The sequence below is a fragment of the Schistocerca serialis genome, chromosome 3 (genome assembly GCF_023864345.2).
Source record: "Schistocerca serialis cubense isolate TAMUIC-IGC-003099 chromosome 3, iqSchSeri2.2, whole genome shotgun sequence".
NCBI lineage: Eukaryota > Metazoa > Arthropoda > Insecta > Orthoptera > Acrididae > Schistocerca > Schistocerca serialis.
The window spans coordinates 347,435,424-347,449,392 of record NC_064640.1 but is presented as its reverse complement, the minus strand read 5'-3'; the positions used below and the strand labels follow the sequence as shown (position 1 = coordinate 347,449,392).

Genomic DNA, 13,969 nt, shown 5'->3' with positions numbered 1-13,969 from the left:
GGGGGTTCGATTCCCGGCTATGTCGGAGATTTTCTCGGCTCAGGGACTGGGTGTTGTGTTGTCCTAATCATCATCGTTTCAACCCCCATCGACGCGCAAGTCGCTGAAGTGGCGTCAAATCGAAAGACTTGCACCCGGCTAACGGTCTACCCGATGGGAGGCCCTAGTCACACGACATTTAGCACTTGGTTGAGTCACCGTCCGGGTCTTCAGAGTGCTGTTGATAAGCGGTATGTATTCAACCGTTGTGAGGCCAATTGAGGAGCTACTTGACTGAGAAGTCGCGGCACTGGTCTCGAAAACTGAGAATGGCCGGAAGAGCGGTGTGCTCATCACATGCCCTCCGTATCCGCATCCAGGGATGCCTAAGAGCTGAGGATGACACATCGGCTGGTCGGTACTGTTGGGCCTTCAAGGCCTGTGCGATTGGTGTTTGTTTGTTTTGTATATTCCATTTCATTTAACGCGTTTTGCTCGTTGGCGATAGGGTGATTCTAAAGTAACTGTACACTCTTCGTGGGCGTAATGTATGCATCATAATAAGCGTAAAATTCTAAATAAAGTTTTTTCTGGCATTGCTTTATTTCAGAGTTATCCAGTAAGGTAACATTTACTGCAAAACATGTTCAAAATTATGTCCATGTAGACGAAGACAGTTACATGTTCCACGTCTTACTGTTCTCGTAATGTCGCAGGCTTTGTTCGTCTCTTTATGCACAGCTGCACAGTCATTTTCATTTAGCTGCTACATTCTCAGTGCAACACCATGAGCGAGATTCTTGAGATGGCACGAAAAGTGGAAGTCCGGAGATTTGTGAAAGGCCAACCAAGTAGCCCGGCATGGTCTATCCACTTATCGGGATAAGTGACAATGTGAAACTTTTGCCTCCCGACTGAAATGTGAAGGTCCCGCACCCGGGTTCCCGGGTTCGATTCCCGGCGGAGTCAGGGATTTTCTCTGCCTCGTGATGACTGGGTGTTGTGTGATGTCCTTAGGTTAGTTAGGTTTAAGTAGTTCTAAGTTCTAGGGGACTGATGACCATAGATGTTAAGTCCCATAGTGCTCAGAGCCATTTGAACCATTTTTGAAATTTGGAGGGGCACCATCGTGCATAAATCATAAGTTAGTTCGTGTAGCGAGTGAGACATCATGAAGCACACCATCCAGTTCATGTTCCGAAACCTGTCGATGCAGTCTGCCAGTCAGGCTTTGCGAAATAACATGCGATCCGAGCAGCTAATTGTCCATTATACCACACCAAATATTCACTGCAAAACGATTTTGATACCCTCGTACTGTTGTTACCTGAGGATTCTTAAACACCCACGTGTGAATGTTATTAGTGTTCACGATACTCGCACGGGTAAAGAGGTTATCATCTGTAAACAGTATCCGACGACCGTACAGTAGATCAGCAGCATGGCGCTCGAGTAACCACTGACAGAAATTCTGACGTCTAGGGTAGACCACAAGTGTCAACTCTTGTTCGTTCTGCCGGTGAAAGGGGTGGAATTGCTGACTCCGAAGCAGACACCATACAGTTGGTTGACGAACCGCTACAATGGGTCTTATACGGCGGGTACTTTCGATCGGATCTTCATCTACTATTTCCAGGATGTTATCAACACCCACTCCATCCAGTTGGGGACGACCTAACTGTGATGCACCACGAATGCTATATTCCCTCAGACACCCGTCCACAGCTCTAAAAGTGTGATGGTTTGGTTTGGTGCTCCTCTGTTTGGAAACGTATCCATATACAGTCGTCGAGCTGCTTGTGCATTTCCTTCTGCTGTGTCATAAAGGACGTGCATATCTGGGTATTCATAGTTCGAGTACGCCATCGTACCGTACCCAACAACTGCAGTCTGTGAACTACCGTTAGAATGAATGTACATACTACGTCTGGCGCCGCTAGACTACAACAGCGCCGTTGAGTGCACCGGCCCACACCGAAGTCACATAAACAAAGGCATTTCGTTCCAGAATCAACCGAACAGTGTAGAGGGGTGTACAAAGAAACATTAGCAAATATAGAGACGAACACGACACGCCAAAAGCCTCTATTTGTCCGTGATGTAACGCGTTCCACAAACGACATTAAGCGTTTCAGACAGAACCTTATCTAACATTTTACTCCTATTTTGATGCATACATCACACCCACGATGTGTGTACAGTTGTACAATTATGTACAGTTATCTTTGAATCAGCCTATATATACATACAGGATGAGTCAAAAGTAATTGTATTTTACAGGGTGTTCAAAAAAGTATCGAATACTTTGAGAGGCAGTAGAATTCATTGAAACAAGAAAAACAAGTCCAATAACCATGGGTCCTGAAACGCATACTTACCGAGATAAAAATGTGTTTATAGGAAGGGCTGTGCGAGGCTTCGTTGGGGATTTTAGCACAGTCGTTGCATTGGCACTCTGTGAAATTTGTTGGCAGGGCATTATTACTTCTTACTCACAGTACTTAAGGCCTTCTTGTACAGTACTGTCAACCGTGGATACGTGTCATGATGTTTTACCTTCTTCGGATTCACTTATGTGTTTACTGTTATCGCCCTGTTTGTACGTCCAAAACTTATATTTTCTCTCTTCCACCACTTGTTAGCAATTGAAGATTACTACTCGACAAGTGAAATGACAGATTTGTTACTCTGCTATGGTCAACAAGTGGATGTAGCCTGCGAGCCCGTGCCCTCACTGCTGAAAAACATCCACAGCCCAGAGCGCCCCCTGATAAGCTGTTCGGCAGACTTTTCCAGCGTCTGAGGGACACAGGTACCCTTGCAGCTAGAAAAACTGACAGTGGTAGATCCTGCACAGTCTGCACACAGGCACCCTTGCAGCTCAGAAAACTGACAGTGGTAGATCCTGCACAGTCCGCACACAGGTACCCTTGCAGCTCAGAAAACTGACAGTGGTAGATCCTGCACAGTCCGCACACAGGTACCCTTGCAGCTCAGAAAACTGACAGTGGTAGATCCTGCACAGTCCGCACGCCTGACATGGAGGAGTTTTGCTACTTTCTGTGGAAGAAATCGCTGGGACCAGCGTGCGACGATTAGTAGCAGCAGCAGCAGACGTGTCTCACTCTCTGATCTCGGGGGTACTTCATGAACAATTTCTGTACCCGTATATTTACAGTGCGTTCCGGCCCTAAGGCCAAAGGATCATCATGGTAGACGCGGTTCTGTCAATGGCTGTTGTAGAAGTGTGCCGCAGATCCACTGTTCACATCCAAGATTTTGTTTACCAATGAGGCGGGGTTCACAACAGATGGTGTTGTCAATTTCCATAACTAACATAAACAGGCAGATGTAAATCCAGAAGGAACTCAGAAAAAGAGGCATCAGTATCGATTCTCAATCAATGTATGGGCAAACGTACTGGGTGATAGATTAATAGGGTCATACGTTCTACAATAAATGCTAACTGGGGCGCGTGGTCTGGACTTTCTCATTAATGTATTGCCTACCTTGCTGGAGGCTGTGACATTGCAGCAACGAATACAGATGTGGTCCATGCATGATGACGCACCAGCACACTTCTGTCACAATGTACGCGAACATCTTACGCAGACATTTCAGGACTGTTGGATTCGTCGGGGAGTGGAGGTGGGAGGGGGGGGGGGGGGGTTGTGGGGATTGGGAGCGGGCACCTTGGCCTACTCATTCCTGAGACCTCAATCCCCTAGACTATTAGTTATAGGGACACTTGAAGGAATTGGTCTACGCCACGCCATTCAACGCCCAGTCCGGCAGTATGGAATTGGGCAAGTTGCTCTCATTTCGTCAAAACATATTCACTTACACAGCAGCGTCATATCCCACACGGTGGTTCTGTCATTCTGTTGTAAAAACAAGAGAATAATATCAATTTTAATGCATTTTTCTATGCATTTCATGTCAGACTTATGAAAATTATTCGTCTCCATCAGAACTGCTGCTTAAGTGATAATAAGGCTACCAAAACCTTATAAGCCCCAAGTATTAATCCGTTTACGGTAATATAAATTATACATGTTTTCAATGTGGTAGAAAGAATAGAAACTCTCAACTACACATGTTGCACAGTCCCATTCAAAGATCTTGGAAACCTCATACGTACTTGGTAATATAGTTATTCCTTAATAGTACTTCTAGATGGTAAAAGATATAAATTGCAGGTGAACTCTTTACTGAGCCTTGAAACAAGATACAAAACTAAAACACTATTCACGATGATTTTGTCCCCTTGTCTAGTGGGCAGGAGGGTTGAAGGGGAGGGTGAATCTGACTTTCGCTCTTACGAATCTGCTTTAAGACGTGAACCAAAGAAGTAGGAATTCCTAAAATAACAATAAAAAAACTGGATCTTATCTGACATTATCCTAATAATTATGTGGTTGCATAGTTTCAAGAAATGATCCGTTTTTTTGTTTCTTAGTGTACCATGTTAGATGTTTTTAAAAGATGTTGGTAGTTTCCCGTACTGAACTAAGTTTTTCTACGTATCAAACAGCCGCAGTGACGGTTCGGCAGCAGTATCGAGTATATCACAGCAGCTATTTAATATTATCGGGAAACATTTTTTTCCAAATCAGTTCAATTTTTCATTTATAGCTTTGCCAAGCATCAATAGAACATAGCATTAACTGATAAAAATGAAATTTGTACTCTGTAACAAGAATGAACTATTAACTACGTCTCTAAGCTAATTTAGAACTTGCCTCGTGCCACATGTACAAAATAATACGGCGAACAGCGTCCGGAGCTTCGTGAGGATATTCGTGGTAGGTGGTGCTCTACGCGGGCAAGTCGAAACGCCAGGGAATTGTAAAGAAACTCAAGAAGACCTACAGACGATCGACGCTTGGCACAGAGTTTCGCGACGTTTAGAAATATAACGTATTGTGTATTAATTGGCCGGAGATCTACTATTGTTAGATTACATTATTGGCCATCAGTCATTGGAAATAGAACAACCGTATAATACCTCGGAGGGTGTGTCCAGAGTGACCTACAGTTAAACGACCACATAGAACTAAATGTCAGAAGAGCGAGGGTAACTTTAATCGGAAGAAATCTAAGAAAAGGTAATAGACACACAAAAGAGGTAACTTACAAACTAGGGTTCTATTGATTCTTCACTATGGCACTTCGATCTGAAAACCTTACCAGCTAGCATTAATAGCGAACATCCATAGAAGGTAAGTGCATTTCGTCATGGCTTCGTTTAGTAAGGGTGAGAGCGTCGCGGAAATGCAGTAGCAGGGGAGGAACGCTTCCCGGAGAGGTATACTTACAAAACAAGCTGAGTAACCAGCGTTGGCCGGGTATGTATTTATTCAACTGCTATTAGTCCACCTTCTCCCTCCCGCTCTCTTTATTCATCTCCTTCTCTCTGTCCCTCACCTCCTCCCGACTCCCCCCCCCCCTCTCTATATATACACTACTGGCCATTAAAATTGCTACACCAAGAAGAAATGCAGATGATAAACGAGTATTCATTGCACAAATGTATTATACTAGAACTGACATGTGATCACATTTTCACGCAATTTGGGTGCATAGATCCTGAGAAATCAGTACCCAGAACAACCACCTCTGACTGTAATAACGGCCTTAATACGCCTGGGCATTGAGTCAAACAGAGCTTGGATGGCGTGTACAGGTCCAGCTGCCCATGCAGCTTCAACACGATACCACAGTTCATCAAGAGTAGTGACTGGCGTGTTTTGACGAGCCAGTGGCCCGGTCACCATTGACCAGAAGTTTTCAATTAGTGACAGATCTGGAGAATGTGCTGGCCAGGGCAGCAGTCAAACATTTTCTGTATCCAGAAAGGCCCGTACGGGACCTGGAACATGCGGTTGTGTATTATCCTGCTGAAATGTAGGGTTTCGCAGGGATCGAATTAAGGGTAGAGCCACGGGTCGTGACACATCTGAAATGTAACGTCCACTGTTCAAAGTCCGTCAATGCGAACAAGAGGTGACCGAGACGTGTAACCAATGGCACCCCATACCGTCACGCCGGGTGATACGCCAGTATGGCGATGACGAATACACGCTTCCAATGTGCGTTCACCGCGATGTCGCCAAACACGGATGGGACCATCACGATGCTGTAAACAGAACTTGGATCCATTCGAAAAAATAACGTTTTGCCATTTGTGCACCCGGATTCGTCGTTGAGTACACCATCGCAGGCGCTCCTCTCTGTGATGCAACGTCAAGGGTAACCGCAGCCACGGTCTCCGAGCTGGTAGTCCATGCTGCTGCAAACGTCGTCGAACTGTTGGTGCAGATGGTTGTTGTCTGGCAAACGTCCCCATCTGTTGACTCAGGGATCGAGATGTGGCTGTACCATCGCCTACAGCCATGTGTATAAGATGCCTGTCATCTCGACTGCTAGTGATACGAGGCCGTTGGGATCCAGCACGGCGTTCCGTATTACCCTCCTGAACCCACTGATTCCATATTCTGCCAACAGTCATTGGATCTCGACCAACGCGAACAGCAATGTCGTGATACGATAAATCGCAGTCGCGATAGGCTACAATCCGACCTTTATCAAAGTCGGAAACGTGATGGTACGCGTTTCTCCTCCTTACACGAGGCATCGCAACAACGTTTCACCAGGCAACGCCGGTCAACTGCTGTTTGTGTATGAGAAATCGGTTGGAAACTTTCCTCATGTCAGCACGTTGTAGGTGTCGCCACCGGCGCCAACTTTGTGTGAATGCTCTGAAAAGCTAATTATTTGCATATCACAGCATCTTCTTCCTGTCTGTTAAATTCCGCGCCTGTAGCACGTCATCTTCGTGGTGTAGCAATTTTAATGGCCAGTAGTGTACATCCTCCTCCCCTTCCCTCCTCTTTTGTCCACCTCATCCGCTTCCTTCCATTTCCTCTTCCAGTTCTCTGTTCATTTCCTCCTCCCCGTCTTTCTGTCCACCTTTTTCTCCACTCGCTCTTATTCCATCTCCTCGTCCCTCCTCTCTCTATCCATCTCCTCTTTCCTTCCTCTGTTCATCTGCTCCTCCCCATGTCTCCGCCCATCTCCTCTTCCTTTTCTCTGTAACTTTCCCCATTCCCTCTCTCTCTCTCCACCTTCACCTCCCTCACAACTGTGTCCATGTCCTCCTTCACCCTCTCTGTCTGAGCATCTCCTCACTCCACGTTAGGTTGCTGGTTCTTACCCCAACAGTACTTCTTTTCACATTGTAAGTAATATGGGTACCAAGTTTGGTTGAAATCGATCCAGGGGTTTAGCAGGAGTTGTTTACCCGCTACTTTGCCCACCTACGCACATGTCCCATAAGTTTAATACGAGCATATTTTACACATATTTGTACACATATTTCACCTTTCTCTCGAGCGAATTTCACCCTGCCGCTTGGTTTTCACGCAGCTAAATGTTTACGACGTGGTACCTCCTGAGCTAAGTGTCATAGAATGATATAACTTTCCAGGTACATTCAGTAGTGTATGTTAATACTAACTACAAAACGTGTCACGAATATAGTTAGTAGTAAAGAGGAAACAAATTAAAGGATCGTGCCCGATGCAGCAGTTTGCCCTTTCATCATTTTGTGAGGGTTATCAGCGGGAAAAAGTTTCGTAAAGTTTTTTAATTATGTGTGAAGTTCGTTTAACTCTTATTCTCTACTACTGGATGAATGAAGTGTGGGTATTCACGCGTCGTGGGCTAAAGTTCTTTTTCTGTTCCACCTCTCGCCTTTCACATGAAGATTCTCCCCAGACAGTAAGTGATATGTCTACCAACTTTGGTTGAAATCGGTCCAGTGGAGATTTGTAAAGAACTGGTTGGTTGGTTGATTTATAATATGTATGGCTTAAGAGAGCGTACGTTCCAAGTAGAGTACGCGCAAACACCACTCACGGATTTGGTCTTAAACCTGTTCCGACTTGCCTACTGCTGCCTAGGAAGCAGTAGGAAGAGTTATGTACAATCGTGAGACACATGATCAGTGGGTTGCCGACCCCTCAAGCCGTTATTGCCAACAGATAAATCCTGCCGCTGCATCGCTCCGCATTTGTCCTTCTGAGGCTGATTGGACCTCGTTACAGACCCCTCTCCCTCAGAAAAAGTCTGAGGAGGTACCGGGAACCAAGCCTGGGTCCTCTCTACATCTACATTTACATTTATACTCCGCAAGCCACGCAGCGGTGTGTGGCAGAGGGCACTTTTCGTGCCACTGTCATTACCTCCCTTTCCTGTTCCAGCCGTGTATGGTTTGCGGGAAGAACGACTGCCGGAAAGCCTCCGTGCGCGCTCGAATCTCTCTAATTTTACATCGTGATCTCCTCGGGAGGTATAAGTAGGAGGAAGCAATATATTCGATACCTCATCCAGAAACGCACCCTCTCGAAACCTGGACAGCAAGCTACACCGCGATGATGCAGAGCGCCTCCCTTGCAGAGTCTGCCACTTGAGTTTGCTAAACATCTCCGTAACGCTATCACGCTTACCAAATAAACCTTTGACGAAACACGCCGCTTTTCTTTGGATCTTCTCTATCTCCTCTGTCAACCCGATCTGGTACGGATCCCACACTGCTGAGCAATACTCAAGTATAGATCGAACGAGTGTTTTGTAAGCCACCTCCTTTGTTGATGGACTACATTTTCTAAGGACTCTCCCAATGAATCTCAACCTGGCAGCCACCTTACTAATAATTAATTTTATATGATCATTCCACTTCAAATCGTTCCGTACGCATACTCCCAGATACTTTACAGACGTAATTGCTACCAGTGTTTGTTCCGCTATCATATAATCATGCAATAAGGGATCCTTCTTTCTATGTATTCGCAATACATTACATTTGTCTATTTTAAGGGTCAGTTGCCACTCCCTTCACCAAGTGCCTATCCTCTGCAGATCTTCCTGCATTTCGCTACAATTTTCCAATGCTGCAACTTCTCTGTATACTACAGCATCATCTGCGAAAAGCCGCATGGAACTTCCGACACTATGTACTAGATCATTTATATATATTGTGAAAAGCAATGGTCCCATAATACTCCCCTGTGGCACGCCAGAGGTTCTCTCCATTGAGAACAACATGCTGTGTTCTGTTTGCTAAGAACTCTTCTCTTCAATCCAGCCACACAGCTGATCTGATATTCCGTAGGCTTTTACTTTATCAGGCGACAGTGCGGAACTGTATCGAACGCCTTCCGGAAGTCAAGGAAAATAGCATCTACCTGGGAGCCTGTATCTAATATTTTCTGGGTCTCATGAACAAATAAAGCGAGTTGGGTCTCACACGATCGCTGTTTCATAGGCCTATAGTTTTGCGCATCTTGAAAACTGGAACTACCTGTGCTCTCTTCCAATCAATCGGAACCTTCAGTTCCTCTAGAGACTTGCGATACACGGCTGTTACAAGGGGGGCAAGTTATTTCGCACACCAAAGGCAGTGACGCTAACCATATGTTTTCTCCTTTCGTTCTATCTGTCGCTTTTGTCACCATTTTTTGTTATGAGTTCTGTACGGATGTTGCACGACACCTCTCAGACACCATCGATGCAAACTTCATTCCGTTCTTTTTTATTACAGAGGGTGGTCAGCTCCCTGATCGAGCAGCTTGAGCTACCGCGCCGGCAGCCCTTCGGCTACAGCGGCGGCCTTCAGGAGCAGTCAGGTAATCTATTACTTCAATCCACGTAAGTCTCGCGAAATGACCACTGCGGGAAAATTAGCCAAATTCCACCCCATACGAACGGCTCACATGAACTCAATAGCTTCCCATAAATTTCCCTTACCGTCAGTATTCGAACTTCACAGCTGGTAGCAGATCTGTGATTTTCTCTTGGCCAGGCTCCGCAACACATCAGTCAGCCATATTGCAGGACCATAGCAACTTTTAAGCTAAGAGTAATACGAGGACTGCACTGTTATTTGAAAATTCACCAGAAGGCAAATTATCATCTGCAATACTAATTGGTAAAAGAGTGACGGAAACGCGTGTAAAGGAAAGACTTTACACAGGGTGGTTAGAAACAGTCTGAAAAGCTTGTGAGAGTGTTGCAGGGTAGGTTGCGCTGAGATATAACTGTGAAGAAAAAAATTCGATAGGCAGCGCCCTTTCCGAGTTAATTAGCATTGAAGTTAGCCAATCAACAAAATAATTTTTATAAAAGTGACTGCGACAAAAAGTAGCAAAATGAGTAAAATAATTAATCACAAATACATGCTGCGAATAAGGAACGTACTGTAGCAAGATCTTTTTTATATAGAGATGTTACAGCAAGGAAAACTGGGGAAAATTGCCTCACATAAACTTTACAAAACAGAATGTGGTATGCAGTGGCTTCTGGCGTACAAACAGTAAGCAAATACAAGGTTCAGAGACATTTTACTCATTTTGCTACTTTTTTCTGAGTCATTTCTATAAATCTTATTTTATTCCTTTTGTATCTTTTATAAATCCTGTTTTCATACCACATACAATTATTTTATTTTAAGCATCTAAATATGTGTCATTAGATGTATTACTGTGACAATTGCATACTTCATCCAGTTAAGCGTTTACCATGCTACTAGCGCCCAGTAAGTAGTGCGCTCTACAACAAGTTTACCTGGCATCCTAGTTGCCAAGCGCTTAGTCTAATATTTGCTCTTCTAACAAGCTGTACCTGTTGTATCAGTTTTTACTAATCACATGCAGGATTTTATTTCATATTTTCAGATTTCTGACTTGAGCTCCTTAACTCATCATGTACACGGCTATTTGCAAATTTGTGGTAGGTTCCTGTGGGCCCGAACTGCTGAAGTTATCGGTCCCTAGGCTTACACACTACTTAATCTAACTTAAACTAACTTACACTAAGGACAACATACACAACCATGCCCGAGGGAGGACTCGACCCTCCGGCAGGCGGTGCCGCATGAACAGTAGCAAGGCGCCTCAGATCGCGCGGCTACACCACGCGGCTGCACCGCGCGGCTATAGGGCTGTTCAGAAAGAAGGAACACATTTCAAATATTTATTGCTTCCGAAGTACAGAAGGGAGAAACACAATTCGAGACTTACTGGAAGGAGAAAAGTTCAAATTTTTATGCATTCAATATGAGCACAATGTGTTACATAACAGGTATCAAAACGGTGCCTCACTTCCTGCCACACACGAAGCAGCTGGTCTCTCGTTATCGAATTCACAGCTTCAACAATGCGATGTCGCAGACTTTCAATAGTATCAGGCATAGGGGGGATAAAAACCGCAGCCTTTTACGTAACACCACAGGTAAAAGTCACAAGGTGTGAGATCTGGAGACCTGGGAGGCCACCGGCGATGAAGTTCATCTTCTGCTCCTTCTCTTCCATTCCAACGTCCGGGAATTGTGTCATTCAGGTAACGTGGGACGTGCTTAGAGAAATGAGACGGAATACCATCTTGCACGAAGATGAAGTCATCTGAATCATCTTCAAGTTGAGGAAATAACCAGTTTTGAAACATGTCTAGATGTTGTGTTGTTGTGGTCTTCAGTCCTGATACTGGTTTGATGCAGCTCAACAACATTTAACCATACAGTAAAGCCGCATGCCCTCCCGAAAAATTAGGGCTGTAGTTTCCCCTTGCTTTCAGCCGTTCGCAGTACCAACACAAATAGTTCAAATGGCTCTGAGCACTATGGGACTTAACATCTGTGGTCATCAGTCCCCTAGAACTTAGAACTACTTAAACCTAACTAACCTAAGGACTTCACACACATCCATGCCCGAGGCAGGATTCGAACCTGCGACCGTAGCAGTCGCGCGTGTCCGGACTGAGCGCCTAGGACCGCAGTACCAGCACAGCAAGGCCGTTTTGGTTAGTTTTACAAGGCCAGATCAGTCAATCATCCAGACTGTTGGCCCTGCAACTACTGAAAGGGCTGCTGCCCCTCTTCAGGAACCACACGTTTGTCTGGCCTCTCAACAGATACCCCTCCGTTGTGGTTGCACCTACGGTACGGCCATCTGTATAGCTGAGGCACGCAAGCCTCCCCACCAACGGCAAGGTTCATGGTTCATGGGGGAGGGGGGGGGAGGGGAGGGATGTCTAGATAGGTCACAGTTTTCTCCACGAAGAAGAAAGAAACAGCGACAATGTGGCCGTGATTAGAAAGTCTACCGGGACTGTTCAAATTTTAAACTGTTGTCTGTCCAGGAATGTTGGAATTATTGTAATTTGGAAGATGAATGTCTTTGAAATCTGTTCCTTCTTTTTGAACAGCCCTATACAATTTGAACGTCATGTAATTTATGGAAGTACTAGTCTTATTCCATGTTCTCCTTTTCAATGTTGTCAAGTATTAAGTATTTTAGACGTTTATTTTATAATATGTTCAAACATTGTAGGTGACTAGCATCTGAAGATGATACCCTTAGTGGTATCGAAAGCTGGTAAAGATTTTTACATTAAACTGATGCAACCGGTTGGCTGTGAACTCTGTACAGTGAAAATTTCTTTACGGTTGCTGCTGTCAGCTGTGTTTAAAATTGTGAATGAGTGTAGTTAAGCTAATACAGGAAAGCCAACAGCTAGAAAATCGTAAAACATACTTCATATACATGTACATGGATACTATGCAAATCACATTTAAGTGCCTGGCAGAAGGTTCATCGAACCGCTTTCATAATTCTCTATTATTCCAATCTTGTATAGCGCCTGGAAAGAATGAACACCTATATCTTTCCGTACGAGCCCTGATTTCCCGTATTTTATCGTGGTGATCGTTCCTCCATATGTAGATCGGTGTCAACAAAATATTTTCGCATTTGGAGGAGGAAGTTGGTGATTGGAATTTAGTGAGGAGATTCCGCCACAACAAAAAATGCCTTTCTTTTAATGATTTCCAGCCCCAATCCTGTATCATTTCAGTGACACTCTCTCCCATATTTCGCGATAATAGAAAACGTGCTGCCTTTCTTTGAACTTTTTCGATGTACTCCGTCAGTCCTATCTGGTAAGGATCCCACACCGCGCAGCAGTACTCTAAAAGAGGACGGACAAGCGTAGTATAGTAGGTCTGTTACATTTTCTAAGTGTCCTGCCAATAAAATGCAGTCTTTGGTTAACCTTCCCTACAACATTTTCTATGTGTTACTTCCAATTTAAGTTGTTCGTAATTGTAACACCTAGGTAATTAGTTGAATTTACGGCTTTCAGATTAGACTGATTTATCGTGTAACCAGAGTCTAACGAGTTCCTTTTATCACTGATGTGGATGACCTCATACTTTTCGTTATTTAGGGTCAACTGCCAATTTTCGCACCATTAGCGAGAACTTGTCAGTAGCTAATCCCAATCTAGATCTTGAACAGATTGTGCGAGATAAAATAAGTGAATCAGAATCTTTGTCTAGCGTACAACGACAGGAACTATCAGAGTTGTTACATGAATATGCACCAGTTTCTGATAGTCAGCCTGGTGTGAGGAGAGGATTTAAATATAGAATGCGTGTGAGACCTCATGACACCTATTGTAAGACAACATATTCTATACCCTGGTCAAAACGTGAAGCGGTTAGGATAGAAATTCAACAGATGTTGGAATGGGGTATCATTGAACCATCCAACTCGGAATACAGTAGTCCATTCTTAGCAGTAATAAAACCTAATGGGGACGTAAGATTGGTACTTGACGCTAGGAACATTAATAAAATCTTAATACCTGTCCAAACAAGGCCAGAAAATCTAGATCAATTGTTACAGCGTTTCTATGGTGTAAAGTATCTATCCTCCATAGTTCGTTTTGGCAGGTCCCTTTAGATGAAGATTCTAGGAATTATACAGCTTTTATTTTTATGGGTAAGTGTTATCACTTTAAAATTATGCCTTTTGGTTTGAATATCAGATGTCGTGTTGAGCCCGGATTTGGTTAATGAAGTGACATTGTGTGTTGATGATCTCCTAGTGGCTACTAATACATGGGAGCGTCACTTGGAGTTGTTGCGACG

At 44.3% G+C, this 13,969-nt stretch overlaps 1 protein-coding gene across 5 annotated transcripts in view; it reads left to right on the top strand.

Moving 5' to 3' along the window:
• The window catches only part of LOC126470158 (protein O-linked-mannose beta-1,2-N-acetylglucosaminyltransferase 1-like), a 2,280,325-nt gene that overhangs the window by 633,689 nt on the left and 1,632,667 nt on the right, over positions 1-13,969 (top strand). For all 5 annotated transcript variants that reach the window (XM_050097778.1, XM_050097779.1, XM_050097777.1 and 2 more), the window contains one exon: positions 9,584-9,668. The gene's annotated coding sequence lies outside the window, so the exon portion shown is untranslated. The remainder of the gene's footprint in view (positions 1-9,583; positions 9,669-13,969) is intronic.